The sequence below is a fragment of the Hyaena hyaena genome, unplaced genomic scaffold (assembly GCF_003009895.1).
Source record: "Hyaena hyaena isolate Hyena2069 unplaced genomic scaffold, ASM300989v1 scaffold_1151, whole genome shotgun sequence".
Classification (NCBI taxonomy): domain Eukaryota; kingdom Metazoa; phylum Chordata; class Mammalia; order Carnivora; family Hyaenidae; genus Hyaena; species Hyaena hyaena.
Window position 1 is genome coordinate 215,986 of NW_024081785.1, and position 25,935 is coordinate 241,920.

Genomic DNA, 25,935 nt, shown 5'->3' on the forward strand with positions numbered 1-25,935 from the left:
GTGGGGCTCTGTGCTGACAGCTCAAAGCCTGGAGCCTACTTTGGATTCTCTGTCTCCCTCTCTCTCTGCTCCTCTGTAGCTCAGGCTTGCTCTCTCTCTCTCTCTCTCTCTCTCTCAAAAATAATAAACATTTTTTAAAAATTAAAAAAAGCCCTAGGGGTGCCTGGGTGGCTCAGTTGGTTAAGCATCGACTTCAGATCAGGTTATGATCTCAGCACAGAGCCTGCTTCAGATCCTGCCTCCGTCTCTGTCTGCCCTGTCCCATTTCCCTCCCCCCTCCCTCCCCCTCCTTTCTTTCTCTCTCTCTCCTTCTCTCTTTCAAAAATAAACACTAAAAAAAGTTTTAAATTCCTTACTAAATTAAGATGTTAAATCTATTTCCTTCTACTCTTAAAGCAATTCAGTGTAATTAAAAGTGTAGATTAAATCTTAGGCTTGGTAAAAGAAAGAAAATGGCAAAAGATAAAAGATTTATATTAAAATTTTATAAACTTGACTATGAATATCATGAGGCAGGAAGTTGTACCTCTTGCTCACGGAGGTCTCCCAAGAGAGGCTGGCACAAAGTGGGTGTGCTTCAAATATTTGTTAAATAATGGAACATTAATATTTTCGTTGAGTAGGCAAAACTCTATTTAAATAATTCTGCTCAATTCAAAGAAAGTATGTCTAAATGAGTGGACTCTAAAATTTTTGTTTTGTTTTGCTTTAATGTACCTTAGAATAATAAGCTGCAGTGCTCAACAGGGCCTGACACAGGGATGTGCTATGTCTATGTCTTATTTCAGCCCCTCAGCAACTTTGTTAAGTATATATTTTTACTATTTTAGCCCAGGAAGATATAAAGAGCAGAGAGGAAAAGTTAATCTGCCAATGGTGAGACAACTAGAAATTTACAAAGTCATGATTTGAACCAGTCTCTCTGACTTCTAAATTCAGAGACTCAATGTCCATGCAAGATTGATAGGAATACCAGATAAAATAATGACTGACTGGAAACCAACCCAGATAAATAGACTTTCATTTTTAAAAGGACAAAACCAGGATGTATAGCTGTCTAGTACTGCATTGATCAGAGATTAGAGAAAACACTTGATGAGTTTCTCTTTACTGTATTTTTCATTTCTTCTTCCACAGTAGAGTAACACAATTATTAGGTAAAGTTTCCTCATCAACTGTTTGAAGATATTTAAACAATGTGTAGTGAAAGGCAAGATAGGACATTGGCACAGTCTAAAGAACTCCAATTTGTCTGGTTATAGGTGAAGGAGAATTACACATATTCATACTAACTTTTCGTCTCTTAAAAAAAATCTTTGATGATAATCTATGAAGCAAGGAATACAGGATGTATTTTATGATTCAGGGTGAAAAAGGATTTACTTTTTTGGGTTTTGACTCTGGCCAAAGTCCTTCTTATAGGTGCAATAACTTCATTAGTCTATGTGAAAGATGTACAGTTTTCTCTCTTTGCATTCAGAAACTCTGCTTGTCCGCTTTTCTTCACCTGTTCACAAACAATGATTCTTGAAAATAAAGGGATAAGAGGTATTTGTTTTCTGGCATTTCTGAAATGAGTACCTTGGATAATACCTTTTTTCTCATACTCAGAATAAACCAAAATCCAAAAATAAGCTGCCCCAAGAGGTAGCGGCATTTCAAAAGGCCTTTTAGGATTGAGTAGTGTATGGTTGATGAAATGAAAGTATGCTTTCAATGCCACCATTTATTTCTGAAAAGGATTCAGTTAAGCGTCAACAAAAGTGAGAATGAATAACTTCATTTGAAATTATAACCACTGTTCCTTCACCAAAAAAGAAACTCACTGCCCAAAGGGGAGTGAGAAAATTTAGCTACTATAGGAAAGAAAATGTAACAATTGTTACCCAAAACTTGTTTGGTCAAGTTAAAGGAGTAATTCAAAGAAAAAGGGTTCTTACAGCTTATGGAATTCAGTTCCTTTCACCAGGCTGTGGATTGCAGGCTGTCAGAGAAGAAGCAAAGTGATGTGCTGGTGAATTTAAACCCTGAGAATCTGAGTCATTCAGGGAAGAATCACTTTTCTATGTGAACAACTGGCAGTGCCTACTGTGCCAGTTCTCTCTCCTGTGCGTGCTCCCTCCCTCTCTTTCCCTCTTTTCTCTGCCTCTCTCTCTTCCCCACTCCCTGTCACACCCCCTCCCTCTCTCATGGTGCTCTGCTCAGCAGTGCCCAGCCCTCCTCCCACCCAGCTTCCATACAGGAATTTAGCATTTCCCAGGAAACAGTCTGGGAGTCTGGGGCTCAGACAGTAAGTCAGGTGCCAACAGTAGGAACCTGCAGAGTTTTAAATCTTCAATGAAGTGAGTAATTGCTTTTGATCTTACCAATTAAGTGTAGAGCAAAAATGACCAACATATCATTTATGCAAGGTTGAGCTCATTTGGTTTTAGTATCTTTTCCTAGAAATTGTCTTTTTCTTTCTTTTGGAGTTGAGGTGAATGGCCACAACGCAACTCTATTTAATAACATTTTGACCACTTCCTCCTTTACTTCTAAAGCTACGACTCACATGGCAACCATCTTGCACATGTCCCACTTCAAGGAAGGCAAACACAAATGTATTTGGGGACCTGAAATTTACTATCCATAAATGAATTGGCTGGATATAAGAATTAGAGTGGGAAGCTCAAGTCACTTGGACAATGCATGTTCCATGAACAAATTGTCCAATACAACTTTTACAAAACAGAGAAATATGCATGCTCTACAACAGTTTGCAAACTCTGCTTTATCTTTATCTCGAAGTTTCAGCTCTACATACATCTTTTGACCAATATTTCTTAATACAAATTATTTAGAGAACAAACTAATTAGTCAATACTGCATTATGAGAAGGAAGCCCTTCAGTCATGTGTCTATTCTTACCCAGTCATTTAGCATAGAAGGAACATGAGCCCATCCTATTTCAAATATCAGCTAAATCACTGTACTTTCATTGGCTAAGGGATATTTCTACCCACAGGGCTATGGCAGAAACAAGCTTTCTAACAGCCAACCTCTCCGGTACAATGGTGCTTTCTCTGGACTTAGAAATGGAGACATCTAAAACAGCAAGAGGTCTAAAAGAATGGTGTAAATCAGTATTTCCTAAACAGATAATCTGTGAAACACTGTAGGATGTTATAGGATATTGGAGGGAAGGTGAGTTCTGGTCTTGGGAACTTTCAATACTAAACAGATTTATTTAGTTCAGAATTTCTCCTTTAACATATTAACATATTCTGTGAATCTCTAAAAACTGAATGGTTATTTCTCTTTCTCAAAGTATTTTGTTGTTGTTTTTATTTTGTTAATTAACTAATTTTTTATTTTTTTAAAATTTAAAACCCTTCTGTCATTACCATTTTAGTATGTCTGGAACTTGTGTTTGACACATACTAATCTAAAATCATTTTATAGATGAAATAAATGAAGCCTACTAAACTTTTTAATGAATATTCTTTAAACATCTACCCTATACCAAAATTTTCCTAAGAAATAGATACAGCCCTGATTTGTTATCTCTCTAGGTGAGATGAAAGCATGGATTGTGTGTTGGTAGGTATTTTATACTCAGGGCCTACTCGTCTTGTGAACTTCAATCAAAGTTTTTTGAGTGGCTTTTAAGTGAATGAGGAAGTAGTTTTGAACGTTGTCTATGAACCAGTATCTCCCTAGATATATTTAAAAGCAAACAAACAAAAAACCAAAAATCAAACCAAAAATTAAAAAAAAAATGCCTCATAAACATGGGCACACTCCAAAGGTATTAATCAGAATTTCTGGATTAATGGCTCCCTAATTTTTAGCAAATTCCCTAGACAATTCTGGTATCTAACTAAAATTCAGAATCATTAACTTAAAACATGCAATTTCTTAGTGACATAAGCAGTATTAAAACTGAAGACACTTGAGATCCAATTCAATAAAGTGTCTTCTACACTGTGTCATTTAAGGACAATATTTAGGGTAGAATATATGTACTGAGAATGTCAGAGAAACCCCCAAACTAGACATATTCATAGTTCAGGCAAGAAGCTGAGACTGAATACAACTCTGGATAATAAAAGAAAAGACAATTTAGGAAGACTTGTGAGCAGAATATTGGGGAGCAGGATGCTCAATCAATTATAAGACATAGCCAGAGAACCAAGGCAGAAATAAATAATACAGAGAATTAGCTTTGACCCTAGGGAAAGATGGTAAAAAATCCTTGCTGTTGGAAAAATAATATTATTATCAATGTTTATTGACCATGTAGAATATGCTAATTGTATGTCACTTAATGTTCACATCATTATTATAAAGCGGAAATTATTATAATCCCTGTTTTGGAAAGTAAAAAGACAGCTTGGAGAGCTTAAGAAACTCCCTAAGATTATTGATCTAAGAAATGTAGAGCCACGATTTCATCCAGACCAGTCTGAAATTAGGGGACAAAGTCATAAGGAGACCAGCAGCAAAAGGGGCCATGCGTCTCACGGACTGAAAATATTGTTTGAATAATTTTTATATTTCCCAAGTCTCATCTCTCAGTAGCCATGAACTGAACCTGTTGGTGGACTTTATAAGAGCCTCAGCCACAAATCTTAAAAGTTAAAAAGAAAAGAAATTCAACAAGTGTAAATAAGAATTTTAAAAATCTGTAGTTGCTAACATCTGAAACAGAAAGAGGCTGTTGACAGAACACTAAGCCTCCTGTTAAGAGCTGCATTGTTAGAGGGTCTGGATTATCCTTAGAGCTCAAGGGAGATTCAATACAGTCTTCAATTCCAGTAGTCACCAAATTTATATTTTCTCTGTTCAACTGTGGTTCAAGTTATTTTTTTTTTAATTCTAAACACATTACTAAAATAATCCTTTCTAAAATCAAGGGATAAAAGCTTACATACAAAAACTGGTTATTTTCTTATCTGCCTAGATTATTTCCATGAATATTTATCACTAGCTTTAGAGCAATCCGATTCCTCCTGCCTAGCAGTTGTGCATACAAAATTTTGTTTTCACTGAAGAATAAAATCTATAGCATCTCTATTCCTAATCAAAGTTGCTCATTTCTAATATGCTGAGTAGAGATATTCTCTTTAAAATAAAGTCCTTCATTGGCAGGAAATTGAATTTTTTTCTTTAATGATTACAATACACATACTGAATATGTTCTTTTGTATCCATTTATACAGGTTAGTTGATCCAGTTCTAACATCACGATATTTATGTACAAATCCTATACATTTTATACTTGCTTAATTTCATCAGCCAAAGTCCATTCCTTATTTTTATTCTCTCCCCCAATCTCTCTGCTTAAATATGATCTCAAAGCCCTAGAGCAGCACACTGCAGTGGGAGATACAAAAATTCCTGGTAGCAAATATATAGGAGTTTGATGTGATAACAAAGTGCTTTAGGGAAGCATGTGGTATTAAAATCCAATCCATCCTCATTGTTTATTTATGAGGATGGGGCAGTGATTTGTGATTGCAACAAGTTATCAAAGGATGTACAGAGCATTATTTTTTTCTATAAGAATAATTCAGCAGGTACAATTAAATAAAATATTGTAATTGAGTTTTTGACAATTTTTCTTAAATCTAGATGGGGCTGTTTATTAATGATTTGTTGTTATGTAATTACCACAAAGTTAAAAGATTTAAAGCAATACACTTATCTCAAGGTTTCTCTCTGTCAGGTGTCCAGGAATAGGTTAGTGGATCCTCTGCCTAGGGTCTCACAAGGCTGCAATAAAGGTGTCTGCTGGGCTCTGTTCTTATCTGAACTTCTTCAGTTCTGACTGAAGAGGTTGCAACTTCCAAGATCACTTAGATGTTTGGCAGAATTTGTTATCATGTGGGCTAAGAGACTAGGCTTCTCGCTAGCTGTCGACTACAGGTTGCACTCTTCTTTGCCATGTGGTGCTGCCAACATGGCTGTTTACTTCTTCCAGGAGAGCAAGAGTTTGTTGAGTGAGTCAGCTAGCAAAGAATATTTTCTCAGAATTTTTAATATAATTTTTAACCCCAACAATTTCCTTAAATTTAGATTTTCTTTGGAATAGCAATAGCAGCAGCAATAAAATAAAATCAGTTTTCAAAACACATCAACAATCAAAGGATCTTTCTAGCACTCCAAACTTCAGAAATTTGAGAGGCCTCTCTTTTAGCCATTAATGTATTATATTAAAAACTACAGGTTACATTCATAATCTGGATGCCAAAAATAAGTACTTTAGAATGTTAAAGGGATCATTGTTAACATATAAAGAAAAGTTTCAAAGAATAAGGCAAGGAAAAAGAAGTTTAAGAATTTCACCAGGCAATACCCTTTTGAAAAGAAAAGCCAGCACCAGAGAGAATCAAAGATTTTTTTCCACATCAAAAGAGGCCAAACAAGGTGTCTTCCTTTTATTAAACTATGTGATAATATGTAACACAAGGTTCATAATTTTGTCAACCACTGACCTTTTTTCTTCTAACACCAAGCTTACAAATGCTTTCAAGAATACTGTTACCCTTAAAGGTGAATCCAATTGATTATTACTATTTCAAAGGAATGCTTCAAGCAATCTTTTAGGTTCACAACTTTGAAGAAATGTATGATCTTTGACTATTTTCCTGATTTGAGTATCATTTTCACTATATAATTTTATTCACCCTTTAGAAATTTTTCTCATTTTATGATAACTACGTAGAGAAAGAAATGATAGATATTTTCTCCCCAAATTTAGAATTTCCTATCTTCTCATCAGATTCATCCTTTAAAGTCTCTTCCATTTTATTCTCCCACATACCTGAGCAAGAACTACCATTTCATGGACCAGCAACCAAGGCTCCCGGTGCCTAAGCAGCCTGCCCAGGACAAATAGCTAAGAAGCAGAGAAACAGGGCTTGAATCTGTGTCTGCAGGACTCCGAAGACAGCAAAGCTGTTGGCTGCTGGTCTGCAGGCAGTGGGAGATGTGTGGAAGTGAGGAGGGGCAAGCAGAGCTAGAGAGCCCTAACGAGGAGCAGGAGCGGTGGCAGCTCAACATCTCTGTGAGGAAGGGAGCTCACAATGACTCCAGGGAGCACACAGATCAAAGTTTTGTATTTTTGTGGTCCAATGTGAGCTAGAGGACAATAGCACGAGCCTTTTCCACTTATGGCAAGGGTTGCTGGTATTCCATTTACTTCATTTTCATAAAGTTTCCTCTGAACACAGATGTACTTGTTGTCCATCAGCAGTAGAGTGGACAAATCATGGGACTTTCACAGGATGGAGTTCTCTACAGCGATGAGAGCAGTCCCCTTAGAAGCATCTCCCAAACATGATTAGTGAAAGGAGTAGAGACAAGAGAGCACACCGTATTTGTCCATTTATGTGAAAAACAGACACATTCATTTGTGAAGTTAGGAATCAAGACAGCTTTAGGGGTGCACTGGGCTAAGGGAGGGACCTGGCAGGGGGCATAAGGGGGCTTCAGGGGAGCTGGGAATGTATTCTTTCAATAGATAATCATGTCATGATTGTATTCAGTTTGTGAAACTTCATCAGTTCCCTTATTTATGATTTTTGTACTGTTCTATACTTATATTACATTACATCCAATAAAAAGTTTTTAGAAATGGAAAAAATAAATAAAATAAATATATTTTCCATTTCCTGTCTAGTTCTCAGAATGCCTATCTATAGACTAAGGATTAAAAAAACTTAGCCTCTTTGAAACAATATATTTTTAAAATTAAGCTCTGTCTAATTTGAATGTGTAAACAGAGTTTGTGTGCGCTGGTTTCATTACACAGACTTACATTGTGTAAGAAAAGGAAGTAACATTACATATTCTAAAATATCCAATATAGATTAGTAACACTTAGAGGTGCATAGGGCTTGAAAGAGTTAAAGAGGTCAAGGTGTGAAGAGGACGGGTAGGAAGAAGGGAGGATGATGTAAGTCAACTCAGCTGCGATCCCAGTTCTTAGATGGCAATGGGACCTTCATTTACTAAATCATGCAGTTTTATCCAGGACAGGAAAACAAGGGAAATGCTCTGGGACTATCAGTAGAGCTACTTAGGAAAGACTGGGATAATCTCTTCATGACTATAACTAAAGGAGGAATTATTATTTTTCACTTTTAATTTAGATTCAGTTGAGCAGATTTATTAATCACTGTGAGAATTATTTTACCTACTGTCTAGTTTTCTCTATATCTAACATCTACATGCATATGTTGTTTTACTATATACAACCTATTCAAGTTTATTTGTAGTTAGGCATCTATGCAGCACTAAGTGATTACTTGGCCATTTGGTTAAGTTAATGTTTTGGATACTAGAACAAGGGCTACGAGCTTCATTGGCTTACTTATTTGGGAGAGCCGTTCTCAAACCTTTTGGTTTCAAAGTCTATTATTATGTAGAAAGAATAAAAAGCTATTTAAATGTGGGTCATCCCTTTAGATATTTATCAAATTAGAAATTAAGGGAGAACTTTGAATTTATTCATTCATTTACTTATTTTAAGCAACAATGATAAACTTTATGTAGTAACACAAATAACATTTGGAACATGTAGTGAAAAGAATGTTATTGTTTTACATTTTTGCAAATGTCTTTAATACCTGGTTTAATAGAAGGTACCTGGGTTCTTTTATCTGTGTCTGCACTCAAACTAATTCAATATCAAACATCATGTAGTCTCTGAAAAACTCCACTGAATATTCATGAGAGAATGCTAGTAAGAAAGTCAGAAGACATGTTAGTGCTATTATAACCTTAAATACCTCTTAAAAGGCTCTTAGGGTCCACCAAGGATTTGTATTCCACACTTTGAAAATTTCTGTTCCAGGATGATAAGAATAAAACACAACTTTTACTCAGAGGGGGAATAGGTATGACATTACTTAAGTACCTCAACAAAACTAGTAGAAACACCCACAACACATGCACAAAGTCACAGATTAAGCACCAGTCTCACTCTTCATATCATTTATTATTAATTAATGCAAAACTGTGGAGAGAAAAAAATTAGTTCACAATGATATGAAAAAAGCACAAAAATATTTTTGTAGCATTTTTGAAGGGGACAGCTTAGTCTGGCTTAGTCTAAGGTATCTTGTCTTTAAATTTAATAAATTCCTTTATTAAACAAAAACAAATAACTTATTGCTACTAGGAAATAGGTATTTGATTTTTCATGTGAGAAAGTAGAAGATAATAAATTGCAGAAACGTTAAAAGTTATATTATGAAAGATCTTCAAAATAGTTGAAAGTAGTTCTTTGGTTAATATTAAGATTATCTCACAATAATTATTAATGGGAGGTCTATTTTGAAGTGATAAAACCATTTTACTTGAATTTAATACTACTCTAGTTCTTTCTAATTTAAGACATAATTTAGGGAATAGGATCATTGACTTAAGTCAAAGTCATCCCATTTCCATTTGTCAGAGTACCTTTGGCTAGAACAACAAAAATCAACAGAGATTGTTTATATTTAAGAAAGAAACAGATAAGAAGCTATGACAAAGGTTTCTGGCCTTTTTTTTTAACATAAATATAATATTTTGTTGTTGGTCATATATAAAAGGTGCAATCCTTAACAGATTGGTGTAGAAAGCTATCTAATTGAGTTTCATTTTACTTCAAGAAATCTATACTTCAGGGGCACCTGGGTAGCTCAGTTGGTAAGAGTTCCACTCTTGATTTTGGCTCAGGTCATGATCTCACAGTTCGTGAGATCAAGCACATGTGGGACTCTGCACTGGCAGCACAGAGCCTGCTTGTGATTCTCTCTTTTCCTCTCTCTGCCCCTTCTGCCTGAACACATACTCTCTCTTTCAAATAAATAAACATTTTTAAAAAACCTACAGTGCAGTAACAGAAAAAGATGTGATAGGTACACAAACTGAAAAGAAAGGAGTTAAAATATTTACTAAATTAACCTTAATATTCTAGAATATCAAAGGCTAAATTATGATTATGAAGCCATAAGAGTATCAACCCTCAAAAACTATTTTTTGCACAAATATTGATTATTCTCACTTTATAGAGAGGTCCCTTATCTCTTATTCTCCAGAAGGTATGTTTATAACCTTTTATTATAGTATTAATTAATTATCATTGCTTATTATGTGTTCAGGAAATTCTAACAGAGCAGGGACTATTTTTATTCATCTGTGTAATACAATAATCTGGAGGAACGATTGCTGTGGAATTGATGATGATAATTTTATAAATAACTGAATAAATACATTTGTATTTTTTTGAAGAGGAAGTACTTCTCCTAAGTTCACCTAGCAGGTAAGGAAATAACATTTTCAACCCTTGTAACAGAATCCTTCGCTGTCTTGTCTCGGACTCTACCAACAACCAGATATTTATTCTTGGAAAAGTCATTTTCCCTTTGGCTATTTACTTTCATGTATAAAAATAAATAATAGCTGGCCAACAGATACATGAGGAAATGCTTGTCACTAACCATTAGGGAAATGCAAACAAAAACCGTATTGAGGTAACACCTCACACCAATCAGAATGGCTAGTATTAAAAAGATAATAACAAGTGTTGGCAAGGATGTGGAGAAAGGGAAACCCCTATGCACTGTTGGTGGGAATGTAAATTGGAACAGCCACTATGGAAAACGGTGTGGATAGTCCTCAGATTTAAAACGAGAAACACCATAGAATCCAGTAATTCTACTTCTGGGGATTCATCTGAAGAAAACAAAAGTACTAATTTGACAAGATATATGCACCCGTATGTTTATTGCAGCTTTACTTACAATGGTTAAGATAGAGAAGCAATTGAAATGTTCATTGATAGATGAATCAACAAAGAAGATGTGGTATGTATGCACAATGAAATATTACAGGCTATAGAGAAGAATGAAATTTTGCCATTTGTGACATTATAGACGGATCTATAGGGTATTATGCTAAATGAAATAAGTCTGACAGAAAAGACAAATACCATATAATTTCACTTATATGTGGAAATCAAAAAACAAAGCAGATATAGAAACAGATTCATAAATGCAGGGAAAAAACTGGTGGTTGCCAAAGGGAAGCAGAATGGGGCGATGGCAAAACAGGTGAAGAGGAAGGTACAAATTTCCTGTTATAAAATAAATAAGTCACAGAGAGGAAGAGTAGAGGATAGGAAATATAGTCAATAATATTGTAATAGTCCTGTACGGTGACTACACTTACCATGGTCAACATTTCATAATGTATATAATTGTCAAATCACTATGCTGTATATCTAAACTAATAACTGTACTTCAATTTAAAAAATAAAAACTATTAAAAATAACAGTAAGTGGTAAATCACCTGGTTTCTAAGTTCTCTTCTAGTTCTAACATTTTGATTTCAATATTTATCCTGTTCCCAGCTGGATGTATAGTACTGAATTTGTTACAATAGGTCATGGAAAGTGGTGATTTTTGCCATGTAGGATTTTCATCAAATTAATAATCTATACCATTATAGGAGAAAAAGATAAAAATACAAAATATCTGACCACAAATGGGTAGTTATTTGAGACATAATTAGTATCACAACATCCCATTTTATTCAATGGCTTCATTACTGTCACTTGCTGGTGATCAATTTTAAGGTAATATAAAAGCTAAAAAATTTAAAATTTTAGATTAACCAGCAATGTCATTTAGTGACATATTTCTCTCCTTTCCTGTCACAAACTGCTTTAGGTTCTCTTCTATATACTCTGAAGCTATTTACCAAGACAATTATTTTTTCTAAACATTTCTTCTGTGTCTAGAGCATTGAAGTATTTCCACATTTTCAAAAAATCAATTCAATAAGTAATTACTTACTATTTAAAATGTTCACTATTCAATAAGAAAAAGGACTGGTATTCATAAAATAAAATGGAGAAATCACTAATAACAAAGGCAGTCATGTGATCTGGCATTCATTCCTTTTAAAAGAAATGCTTAGGGCTTCATGTAAGAGAAGATGAGTTATACTTGGATAAAGCACATAAAATACCCAAATCCATGGAATTTACATTACTTCAGAGAATTTTTCTTAGAATTCTTACTTATTGCAGGAAAGTATCTTTAAAAAGCAATACAGAGTAGTGATTAAGAACTTGAGTATAGAACCAGATAGCCTCAGTTCAAAGTCTCATCTCTGTAATTATTAACCTGCCTTTTAGTTACTTACTTGATTTTTTCCCACTTTAGTCTCTGTATTTAAAATAGGTCTTAAGGGCACCTGGGTGGCTCAGTTGGTTAAACACCTGCCTTTGGCTCAGGTCATGATCTCACTGTTCATGGGTTCCAGCCCCATGACAGGCTCTGTGCTGACAGCTCAGAGCCTGGAGCCTGCTTCTGTATCTCCCTCTCTCTCTGCCCCTCCCCCGCTCATTCTCTCTCTCTCTCTCTCTCTCTCTCTCTCTTTCTCTGTCTCTCTCTCTCTCTCCCCTCTCTCTCTCTCTCTTAAAAATAAATAAACATGAATTGTTTTAAATGGGGCTTAATAGTGCCTACCTCACAATCCTGTTGTAAACATTAATGTTAATAATAGTAAAGAGTTTATAAAGGTTCTAGACATATAGTTGGGACACTGTGTGCCTGATTCATAAATAAATGTGATTATAATGCTTTCTATATATACACGGGCATACCACAAAAAATTTCAACCTGTAACAGAAGTTAAAGAGATTTGGTAAAGTAGAGAGTATGATGGGCAAGTGGCTAAACCAATGGGGAACAACAAAAAAAAGATGGGGAAAGTGAACCATTTTTGCACCCCATATTCAGTTAATGTCCAAAATATGTAAGTAAGTCATCTGACTTTCTATAATATACAAGAGCAGCAATGGATGTTTGCAACTTATTTTAAAGCATAAAATTTTAAGCTGCTCTAAGAAGATCTAAAGGAGGGGCGCCTGGGTGGCTTAGTCGGTTAAGCGTCCGACTTTCGCTTAGTTCATGATCTCGCGGTTCGTGAGTTCAGGCCCCACGTGGGGCTATGTGCTGACTGCCGGCTCAGAGCCTGCAGCCTGTTTCAGAGTCTGTGACTCCCTCTATCTGACCCTCCCCTGCTTACACTCTCTCTCTCTCCTAGAAATAAATTTAAAAAAAAAAACTTAAAAAAAAAAGATCTAAAGGATTCCTTTTGAAAAGGAAAATAAATGAGCTATTCCATATCCCAAATGAAATACCATATAAGATGTTTAAAAGGCTTCCTATCAAAGAAATGCTTTGTGCTACATTTTCTACCTGGGCAAGAAAATAAAGAAGCATCTTCGTGTTTGGAACAGTAAGAAATTTAGGTTTGTATGGAGTTAGAATAATTTTATAACAAAGTTTGAAGTGGCAAGCTCAGACAATTTGCCACCTACTATAATTACTTTTAGAAGAACACACTAAAAGAACACTTTGATAAACATAATTCCATGCAAAAGACCATAAACATAGACTCAGTGTTTAAAAAGAAAATGAAGGGAGTAATATTGAACAAGGAAGAATAATCATGGGTTCTATATGCAAGTTTGGTAGAGAATGGATCAAGGAGGGTGCAGATAAGTACTGGGACATCTGTGAAAAAGGTTTCAGATTCTTAAAGAAATACAAAAGGAAGCAGGGTTAAAAGGACATTAATATATCCAACCTTACCATATATAGCAGGGAGAAGATATATATATCACAGAAGATATGATACATATATCACTGAGCTGAAATATATATGTGTAAGTAGAGAGACATAATAAATGACAAGAAGATATGCCTGGGATATTAGTTCACACTAATTTTTAGACATAGGCTTTAATTGTTAAAAAATAACAGTATACCAGCAAAGATTAAATCTAAGATCTTAAAACTGAAAGATATTAAGTACTGCTCAATGCAATCTTATAATTTTAGAGATTAGGGATGGTAAAGCTCAGAAAAATGTGATGACTTGCTTAAAGTCACAGAACTGGTTAGTAGCAGAATCAGAGCTTGGATCCAATCATTTGAGTCACTGGGTCAGCACTCTATACAACAAACCTGTCCAAACTCTCATGGCAGACGGCTGATTTTTTTCCTCACCCAATTACCCTAAATAATGTTATTCTCAATAATCTGGAGAAATTAACAGATTCAAATGACCACATTTACTGTGAATGTGTATCAAACAAAAAACAATCCTCTGTAGTACATATATAATGTATTAAAGTAAATGTACTAAAAAGTAAACGTCTATTGTACTTAATTGTACTTAATTACATATGTAATGTACTAAAAAGTAAATATGTAGCAGCAGAAAATAATTGTAACCCTCTCAAATTATTGTGCACTCATTCACATGTATTTATTGGGCATGAATACATGACAGTCACAGTCAGGAGCCCAAGAGTATAGTAATCAATACAGACCTTTTCCTTACCAAGGATGTGCTGGTAAATGATTAACAATAAACTCTCCAGAGAAAGGAAAGTCCTGCTTTATAGCACCTGCCAATTTCCATTGTATACATACTCCAACATGGCTCCATGTGCAATATCACACCCCTTGTCGTGCTTCCAGAATAACTACTGACTTTACAAACCAGTATGAGCTGACTACCATAGCATCGGAATTTCTGTTCTTTCCATTTCAATCTTTTGTTGGGAGAGGTAGAGTGTTAAGAGAACTTGAAACTGCGTAAGATATTACATATTGTAGTATAAGTGCAGTGTAGGAAAGAGACAAGGTGATGGATCACTGGAAGAGGATTGCTTAAGGTGGAGTGGACATTGGCTTTCTGAAGGGGTGACATATGAATCATAGGATGAATATGAGTTGGAGGAAGAACATTCCGTGCAGAAAGGAAGAAATGTAGGGAAAGGCAATTAGAAAAATTATATTCTGGGAAGCAAGCAAACTTTAGTTAGGTGCTTACTAATTGCACATAAAATCCAATAGATGGTAAAAACATTTATTTACTTTTCTTGCTTATTCACATTTTAATTCAAAGCTCAGAGTGTTTCTCCCCTCTTCTCTTTCCCCACCAACATCACTGTCCTGTTTCTAATTTTCTGCCCTCCTTCTGGTTTCTAAAGAAGTAGCACAATGTTCTTAAAATTCCAAGTGTCTTCCAGACTCCTTTCAGCAAGACAGAACCCAACAATGTGTTACAGGGGTAAGACTTACATCTTTCAGACTAACTAGAATGAAATATCTATAAGTCAACCCATCTTTTTTTTTAACACTGACAACTTCATAGCACAATGACCATGGATTAGCCACACTTACAATTTATACTTGATTTTTCTTCACCAAAGATCCTTTTCCTTCCAGGCAGTCAATAGATAAGGAAGGGAAAGGAGAGGAATCAAAAATAAAATTCCTTCCTGCAACATAGATCTTCTAATTATTTCAAAATTTTATCTTATATAAATGAATAAGAACTCTATAATCTACGGGCGGTCTTCTACTTTCTCATATATGGTTTGACATCAAGAGAAACTGAAAGCATATTGGTAAAAAAAAAAAAAGCAATCGATTTTTATAGTATTGCATGTCTCAAAATCCTTTAAGGATGATTTGTTTAATATTTTCATTAGAAATGTATACATTGGTAATAAAACGTCATATCCTCACGCTCCTAGGCATTTCATCTGCACCCAAAACTTTGACATATATCCCTTTGAATTTGGTAAATATCCTAAAAATTCTAACTGAGTGAAATGCTAGGAACACCAGATTCTTTTGCTGCTAATAGAAATAATACAACACAGATCTGCTGATTCTTGTAAGTCTCAGAATTTCTACAGCAAATAGAGCCAAGATAGAAGTGAAATTATATTAAAGTAAACTAGAAAGATGAAAGATTTTTTGTTACAGATTTACATGCTTTTTTAAAAAAAAGTATCCTGACCAAATGATCCAAATTTTTATTAAAATTATTTTTATGGCATTTGCCAGAGCTGTCCTGTTCAAGCCCTGTTCATTTCTAACCTGAATGAACAAATATAAAAAATTATTTCATTAAGGGCACCTGAGTGGCTCAGTCAGTTAAGCATCATGATATCATGATCTCAGGGTTCGTGGGTTTAAGGCCAGAATCAGGTGCTGCGCTGAGAGCATGGCACCTCGTTGGGATTCACTGCCTGTTTCTCTGTCTGCTCCTGCCCCACACCCTCATGTGCATGCTCTCTCTTTCTGTCTCTTTCAAAACTAAGTATTTTTCAAAAAGGTTATTAAGAATCTTTTCCTCAATTTGGTGCTGAAAAAGATGTTATAAGCAAGTCTTTGGTTTCTAAGAATAAGATTTTTTAAATGTTTATTCACTTTTTGAGAGAGAGAGAGAGAGAGAGTGAGTCCAGGAGAGAGAGAAGGGCAGAGAGAGGAGACACAGAATCCGAAGCAGGCTCCAGGCTCTGAGCTGTCAGCACACAGCCCGATGTGGGACTCAAACTCACTGACTGTGAGATCATGACCTGAGCCGAATTCAGATGCTGACTGAGCCACCCAGGTACCCACAGACCTACTTTCCTAATCAAGAGAAAGAAGTGAATCCTATCCATGGGGAGTTCAAAAGACCAAGTACATCATGACTTGGACCCTAGCCCCACAACCACTTTACCTCCCAGTTGAGACATTTCATACAGGTGAAAGTTTGGGGCGCCTGGGTGGCTTAGTCAGTTAAGCATCAGACTTTCGCTTAGGTCAAGATCTCGCGGTTCGTGGGTTCGAGCCCCGCGTCGGGCTCTGTGCTGACTGCCAGCTCAGAGCCTGGAGCCTGTTTCAGTCTGTGACTCCCTCTCTCTCTGACCCTCCCCTGCTCACGCTGTCTCTCTCTCTCTCTCCCTCTCTCTCTCTCTCTCTCCTAGAAATAAATAAAACATTAAAAAAAAGAATAAGATTCTTAAAGTTATACTTTGAGGGGGAAAAAGAAGCATTTCGGTGTGCACTGAAAATTAGGGGAAAGTGTCCTTATGGCTCTAGAAAAAGACTGTCAGTCTTTAAAGCAGATCTGGCATATCAGGTTTTAATCCTATTTAACCAATCAGTGTCAGTTCTATAAGGTAGAACTGGTATTTAACCCGTATAATCAGTCAAGGACACCTAGCTTTAGTGAACATGCTTCTGTAAGACCTCAATCAGTATTGGCCTCATGCTTTGAAGGTCAGCCAATAGGTGGCAGATTTACTCCAATGAACATTCCCAAGGCTGTGTTAACCTACTCTATCTGTTGTCAACACTACAACTTTAAAAGAATGCTTCCTTAAAAACCCATGTAAAATAAGTTCATTCAAAAATTAACTCTGATCAACATAGTTCTCTATTACTTAAGTAAGTAATAAATTCAACTGTTCTTCAGATACTACACGGTTGTCTCATCTTTCTAGAGGATTGGCTGAAAGTCATTTTTTTGTTATACTATTGAAATTCAAATATATTAACATTTTATAAGAATATAATAGAGAGATACAAGCCATAATACAAAACTATTAGTGTCCTACACATTTCAAAAACTCTTCAAATTTGAGAGGTAACATGGTGCAATGAAGTCTGAGTCAGTACTTGGTAATCAAATCCAATATTTCTACAACAAAACAATGGAATTAAGATTATTAATAGCCTCTCATCAATTCAAATATTCAGATATAATTTTGCTGCCAAAAAAGTTCACATTAGGTCAAGCTCTGCCACCAAATAAGTAAGAAAAAACCTATTAGTTTTAATAGCTCTCTCATGGAATTTTTCAACTTTGAAACCACAGATAAAGGATTATGGGGTTTTATGTGCCTACTAACATAGAGGTATGGGAATTATTAAAACATACATATTCTCTGGATGTTCTCACATTTATTAAAAGACAATATTAGCAAAAGAATAATTTAAAATATATTTAATAAGTCTTAAAAACAAATTCATGAGAATGATAAAAGTGCTGCAAGCAGGACCTTGAATGTAGAAGGTGTCAGGGATAGCTTTCCAGGGTTGCTGAGTTGAGTCCAAAGGAATATGTAGAAGTTAAAAAATTAAATGCAAAAGGGAAGAATATTCCAGGCAAATTAAAGAGACTATGTTAAGACAAAGGGGACATGATTTGGCTGCCTCAGACAATTCATATAATTCTGTTAAGTGGATGAATAAAGGAGTGGCAGTAAAGAGTCTGGAGAAATAAACAAAGACTGTGCATGAAAATCTTTATATCCCATGCATTTAGAAAAATAGGATATGAACTATGAAAACATGGTTTAAAAAATACCAGTGCTGTATTAGTAGATTGTAACCCAGAGTACAACATAAATATCCATGAGTTCATACTAATACAAATAAATACCTGAATTTTTTCAAATGAAAGAGAATAAACAATCTACTATGCAGAATTCCAAATAATTTATGTGATACTGCCCCCTGAAGGAAGTAGAGCATTAATCTTCATCCCTTAAGTGTGAGCTGTACACAGTGAGTTTTTCCAAAGAGTGCAGTATAGGGAGAGGAAGAAAAAGAAGTTTACAGTGGAGAAACCTGACAAACACTACTTCAGCTAGGTTATCAGGGTTAACACCAACACTGAAGTCATGTTGAAAGCAGGCACCCCTGATATGATATGAGGGGAAGGGCACTTTACTTCTGTGGACTTCTTCCCCAAATGTATAACCGCGGTCTAGTATTGAGGAAAACATCAGCAGCCAACTGAGGTGCAGTCTACAAAATTTCTGACCAGTCCTCAAAACTTTCAAAGTCATCAAAATAAGGAATGTCTGAGAAACTGTTAGAACCAAGAGGAGCCTAAGGAGGCACAACGACTAAATATAATATAGTATCTTGAGCAAGATCCCTGAGACAAAATGGACCTTAGGTGGAAAACAAAACTAAGAAAATCTGAATAACATACAGAATTTTGTTAATAATGTTATATCAATATTGGTTCCCTAGCTGTGAAAATGTGCCATTCAAATGTAAAATGTTATCTCCCACCCATAGGGGAAACTAGGTGTGGAACTGGGCATGGGAACTCTTTGTATCATCTTTACAGCTTTTCACTACCTTATTGTATCATGGAATTTTCTCAGTCCCTCTCAGTATTTCATGTAAGATTTACCTCAAAATCAGGTTGCCCAAGATTTGGAAATACTCTGCCCTTGAACTTTCCCTTTGGAGATGCTACCAGGGTTCTGTCAAAAAAGGATCCTTCCTCTTTGCAGTAAGCAATAAATTTGTCTTTGCTTGGGCAGTGGGTTATATGGTGATTTCTTCAGCAAGTCCAAAATCAACATTACGGAAAACTCATGTACGTAATAACTTTGACCTATAACTCTTCGAGTGTAGGAGGATCTAATATATTTTGGTAAATGGGATTATATATCCCCACCCAATATGCTCCTCCATTCTGCTTAGTAATATAGGTGTCATCAGAGTTTTTAATCACATATACCAGTCAGGGCTCTTTCCTGAACTTTAATATAAAACCTCACTCTTTATTGCTCCCAGGCCACTATACCCCTGAAATTATGCAAATGAGAAGGAAAAAAACCAAGGATTTTTATGGATTATATTCCTACTATGAAAGACAATCATGACAGTTAAATTGTAGTGGCCATTAACTACTCTATTATTTTGTTCTTAAAAAATGATATAGTATATTTGTGAGGGAATACACAAATATCAAAGAGCAAGGAAACAGAAGGCAAAAAGTAGACACTTTAAATTACTATTCTTCTAAAAGTGAAAATGGGAAAATCATAACTAATTATTAAATCAAATCATGTTAAATCAGCACTAGATTGTAGTAACTGCCTAGTAATTTGATAGCCTAGCAAAGCAGCCATTACCTAATGATGACAGCTATTTACCCAGATGGAAAGTCACAGGAAATTGGAACACTGACACACCACACAGCATTAATCAGAATAGCCATCAGTAATGGCCCCTTCAGATCACCAAATCAGTCATGATTAGTAGAGGTGGTTCAAGTTCAAAGAGTTGAGAAGTAAGACAGCATGCCTCTTGGTCCCAGAACCAGGACTCTTCTGTTCACCAATCTGTTTGCCTCAGCTTTATGAGCTGGTTAGAATACGGCTGAAAGGATACAAAGCGCTATATGGACTAGGTGCCTTGTCCTAACTCAGCCATCTTAAGCCACAGTGGAAATTTCTAAAATGGTTATTTTTTTTAAATCAGCTAATTCAAAATTCCTGTTTTAAAATATAAAACACCGCCCTTTGCTGTTATCTCACCCTTTATGCCAGCCCTTTATACCAGCCCTAACACTCAACTCATCCCAGAACCACAAGCCTTTTCTGATTTTTACTCCATCCTCAAGCATTATATCAACTATGAATATGGGCATTTCTTACTTCATCTCTCCATTTCTTGAGTCTCAGAGAGAAAAGAGAGAAATAAACTGTTACACATATGAAAATGTTGTAGTAATGAAAATTTTAATGTCTAAAAATTGATTTTCAAGTTCAAATGAAAATGTTCCTGAATGCAAATATTCTAGACATCAAAATGGTTAAGCAAAGTGACTCATCAAGAAGTGTGTGCCCATTCCTATAGGGAATCATTGTTTATAAAGGATCAAGTAAAATATAGAACAGTGTAATACAAAACACAGAATTTAGCTCCTGCTCTTGGTACTTCCAAACGATTTCATTCTATAAAAGATGGCACCTTTTTTTAATTAGAAAGGATATGAGTAGGTCTCTAAAAGGGTTGCTATGACTACAGAAGAGATCCAGTTGTCTGGTGGCACAGGTAGGTATGGTAAGTTAGTATTCATAATCTTTTATCCAGAAGACTGGGAGTACCCCCGGAGAGAAATGGGAAAAAGTATAAAACAGGACAGTTAGAAATGACTACTTGATTCTTTCCAGTAAGAGGAAATCTTAGCAGATAGAGTAGCTTTTGAAGATACAGGTAAGAGGAAACAACAATACTCCAATTTTCAGAAGAGTTGGTTGTAAATAACAAATATTCCATAGCTACTAATGGTCTAGATATAAATAAGGAAGCAAGGAGCCAAAAGAATTTCAAGCATATTAATCCACAAACAGAAATCAAGACAGTTTTAAACATTCCTTCATTGTATTTTTCTCCAGAAAACTATAAATTTTTACAAACATAATTTATACTCAATACAGAAATGCTGGAACATTAAAATGTTAAAATAAGCATATGAAAATTTCCCATAATCTCATTACCAGAAATAAATATTTTTGGTACATCCTTTAGTATCACTTACTACACATAATTGCTATTCATTTACAAATCAAAAATAAGACTTTCATTTCAGGCATAGACAGTGTTAGTAACTGAGAGACTCTCACTGTAAAACAACTAAACAATAAATAGAACAAAACTCATGTACTAGCTATAGTTGGTAATCTTGATTTTTTCCAGCTTTACTGAGATATATATGACAATTTAAAATCAGATATATTTAAGATATACTACTGATGACTTAATATATGTATACAGTAAGAAATATTCACCATAATTAAGGTGCTTACCATATCCATCACTTCACACAGTTATATTTTATTATTTTTTATTTTTTAAAATTTTTTTATGTTTATTTATTTTTTGAGACAGAGACAGAGTGCGAGTGGAGGTAAGGCAGAGAGAGGGAGACACAGAATCTGAAGTAGGCTCCAGGTGCTGAGCTGTCAGCAGAGACCCAATGCAGGGCTTGAATTCACAAACTATGAGTTCATGTCCTGAGTCAAAGTCAGACCCTTAACAAACTGAGGCACCCAAGTGCCTTTTTATTTTATTTTATTTTATATTTTTATTTTTATTTTATTTTATTTTTTTAGTGAGGACACTTAAGATCTACTACCCTCTTAGCAAATCTCAACTACACAGAGTATTGTTAACTATAGTTAAATTGTTGTACATTATATCTCTAAACCTTATTCATCTTGCATAACTGAAACTTTATACCCTCGAACCATCATCTTTCCATTTCCATCACCCTAAGCCCCTAATTACCATCCTACCTATGCCTCTATGAGTGTGACTATTTTCGGATTCCACATATAAGTGCAATCATGCAATATTTGTCTTCCTGCTCCCACCTTATTTCATGTAGAATAATGTCTTCCAGTTTCATCCATATTATCACAAATGGCAGAATTTTTCTTCATTTTTAAGGCTGAATAATATTCTATTATGTGTCTAAATGTGTATATAGATATTTTTCCTTTATTTCATCCATCAAAGGACCTTTTTTGTTTACCTATCTTGACTATTGTGAATAATGTTGCAATTAATTAATAATGCTTTTAATACTGAATTCAAGGATTTCGTTTCCTTGAATACACAGCCAGAGGTGGTATTGCTATATTGGATCATAATATAGTTCTATTTTTATATTTTTTAGGTACTTCTATACTGCCTCCATAATGGCTGTACCAATTCCAATCTCCTCAATAATTATTGAAGGTAGCACTTTTCCGTGTAGCTATTGGCCATTTATATATCTTCTTTTGAGAAATGTTTATTCAGATCCTTTGTTCTTTTTTTAATTTTCAAGCTAGTTACCAAACAGTGTAGCCTTGGCTTCAAAAGTAGAACCCAGTGATCCATTTCTTGGATATGACACCCAGTGCTCATCCCAAAAAGTGCCCTCCTTAATGCCTGCCACCCATTTAACCCACCCCCTACCGTCCTTTGCTCATTTTTTAATTGGGTTATTTGATTCTTTTCAGTTGAGTCATATGAGTTCCTTAGATTTTGGACATTAACTCCTTATCACATATATGGTTCATAAAATTGTTTCCCTTTTTACTTTTGAACATTGCCTTTTCACTGTTTTGATTCTTTCCTTTGCTGTACAGAAACTTTTTAGTTGAACACAATCCCATTTATCTATTTTTCTTTTTGCTGCCAATGCTTTTGGTGTCACATTAAAAAAAAGTACTCAAACCAATATTAAGAAGATTTTCCCCTATTTTCCCTTCCAATAGCTTCTTGGCTTCAGGTGTTATTTTTAACTCCTTTACCCATGTTAAGTTCATTTTGTATACAATACAAGGTAAGGGTCCAATCTGAATAGTGTTTCTCTAGACAAACAACAAACTATCCACAAAGGAAATATCCCATTCACAATAGCAACAAAAAGAATAAAATACTTAGGAATAAACTTAACCAAGGATGTAAAATAAAATAAAATAGAAAATAAAACCTAAAAGTTAAGAATCTAAAGCTCACAAAAGACCTTGAATAGCCATAGCAACCTTGAATAAAGAACAAATCTGAAGGCATCACATTTACATTTCAAAATATATTACAAAGCTACAAATTAACATTATGGTAAGGCCTTCAAAACAGACATAAATGAACAGAACAAAACAGAGAGCCCAGAAATCAACCCACGCATACAGTCAACTGATCTTTGACAAGTGTGCCAACATGCAAAGGGTAAAAACAGTCTCTTTAAGAAAGGTCTTTAGGAATTCTGGATAGTCATAGTTTTGAACAAACAGGTGCATACAGATTGCCCTATGGCTAGATTCCTAAAAAATAACACTATAATAGTTATACCATATCTTAAGCTAGGATGAAAGTATGTTTGTTGCTTTAACTGTCTCTCTTAATTTAAGCCAGAAACTTCAATAATGGCTGAAGTTGTCCCAAGTCAGAGATAAATCCTGGATCTCAGCAGAAATAGATAAAAATCAGCTCTGTAAGAAGAATCCTCTGACTTAAACCCAAACAGTTTGTACAAATGAGGATCAAGTACTGATCTCATAACCAAAGATAATCCAACACATTAGGAGGCAAATCAGCATGACTGAAAGTCAGGAGAAAACAATGAAAACAACAATATTTAGAAATTTAGATCTCAAGTATAGCTGTTTGACACTGGATATAAATTATTATCTGTGCTGTTTAAATTAAATAAATTAAAGTTCATTAAAATGCCAAATTTAGTTATTTAGTCATACTATCTACATTTCAATTGCTTAATGGACACATTTAGCTAATGGGTATCATATTGGGCAGCAGATATATAAAGCATTTTTATTATGACAGACTTTTATTGAACAGTGCTGGTTTAAAATGTTTATATTTATACAGAATTAAAAAGATGAGCAAATAATAACAGATTGTCAGAAATTATTAGATTTTGGTCAATTGATTATTAAGTATGCAATTTAATGTGATTTGACAAATATATATTGTGTTACTAACACAAACATTAATATATAAAGCAGTTATATTTCCCCTACAAGTGCTCTTGTGCCCATTTGAAACTTCTCTCTTTAACCCACAATCTTATGGTAAACGTTGATCTGCTTTCTGTTATAGCAATTTTGTGGGAGTTTTTTTCCACTAGAAATTCACATTAATGGAATCACCGTAAAGATTCTTTTGTGTGTGTTTCCAGCTTCTATATAATGCTTTTGAGATGCTTCTCTGTTGCTTCATATGTCAGTATTTCATTTTCTTTTATTGCTGAATTGTACCCCATCATATGAAAATACCATCATTTGTTTAGTCATTCACTAACTGATGGAAATTTGAGTTGTTTGCAGCTTGGGTCAGTCATTAATAAATCTATAGTGAACATTCACATATGTATCTCTGTGTGGACATACATCATTTGTTTGTGTGTAAATACAGAGAACTGAAATCCTGAAAGGAAAGGATATAAACAACTTGGTAATACACTGTCAGGATACTTTCCAGAGTGACTGTACCATTTTGTATTCCCGCAAGCACTAGCAATATATGACACTTTGAGTTACTCCACACTACTGATGGCGCTTGGTATTGTCCATCTTTGTATTTCACCCATTCTAGTAGATTTGTGGTGGAAAGTTGTTATAGTATTAATTTGCATTTCTCTAATAGATAATGAGATTGAGCATCTTTTCCTGTGCATATTTGCTAGTCACTATCTTCTTTGGAGATATTTCTCTCTAAAATTGTTGCCAGCTTTACAAGGAAAAAAGATGGGCTGTTAATTTTCATCTTATTCAGTTCTAAGAGTTATTTATGGTCTATATACAAGTCCCTTACCAGATTTACATTCAGAAAGTATTTTCTCTCAGTCTATAGCTTGTCATTTTTGTTTCTTAAATGCAGCTTTCATGAAACAGAGATTTTAATTACAATTAATTTCAATTTATCAAGTTTTATCTTCTGTGATACATGCTTTTACTGTCTTCTCTAAGAAATCTTCAATCACTCAAAAGTAGTAAAAATATCCTCCTAAATTTTCTTCAAGAAGTTCTATAGTTTTAGCTCCTTTGTTCATTCATGTATGTGATATATTTTGAGTTAATTTTTATATATGCTATGAAATGAAGATCAAGGATAATTTTCCCATAGATATTAGTTATTCAAAAATTATCAAAAACATTTCCTTCCTCAGCTATAATAGTAACTTTTTCAAAAATCAATTTACCATGTATTCGTGAGCTGATTTCTGAATTACCTTGTCTTATGCAACAAACTGTCTCTGTATTTACTCCACACATTTCTTTTATTTCTGTGGCTATACAGCAACTTAAAGTATGACACTATAAGTCCCTTAACTTCTTTTTCAAAGTTTTTCAGTTTTCTAAGTCTTTTACATTTTCATGGAATTTTAGAATCAACTTATAATTTTTTTAAAAATTTTAATGTTTATTTTATTTTTGACAAAGACAGAGCATGAGCAGCGCAGGGACAGAGAGAGAGGGAGACAGAATATGAAGAAGGGTCCAAGCTCTCAGCTGTCAACACAGAGGCTGACGCAGGGCTCAAACTCATGAACCACGACATCATGACCTGAGCCGAAGGCGAATTATTAACCAACTGAACCACCCAGGTGCCTCACAATTTGTAAATTTTACATCAACAAAAATAAGTCTGCAATTATTTTTAAAGAATTGTGTTGGATTTATGGACCAATTTGGAGAGAAGAGCCAACTTAGTAACATGTCTTTCATTGAATGAACATGGTTTGTCAGTTGGTTTAGTAGGTATTTTTATAGATAT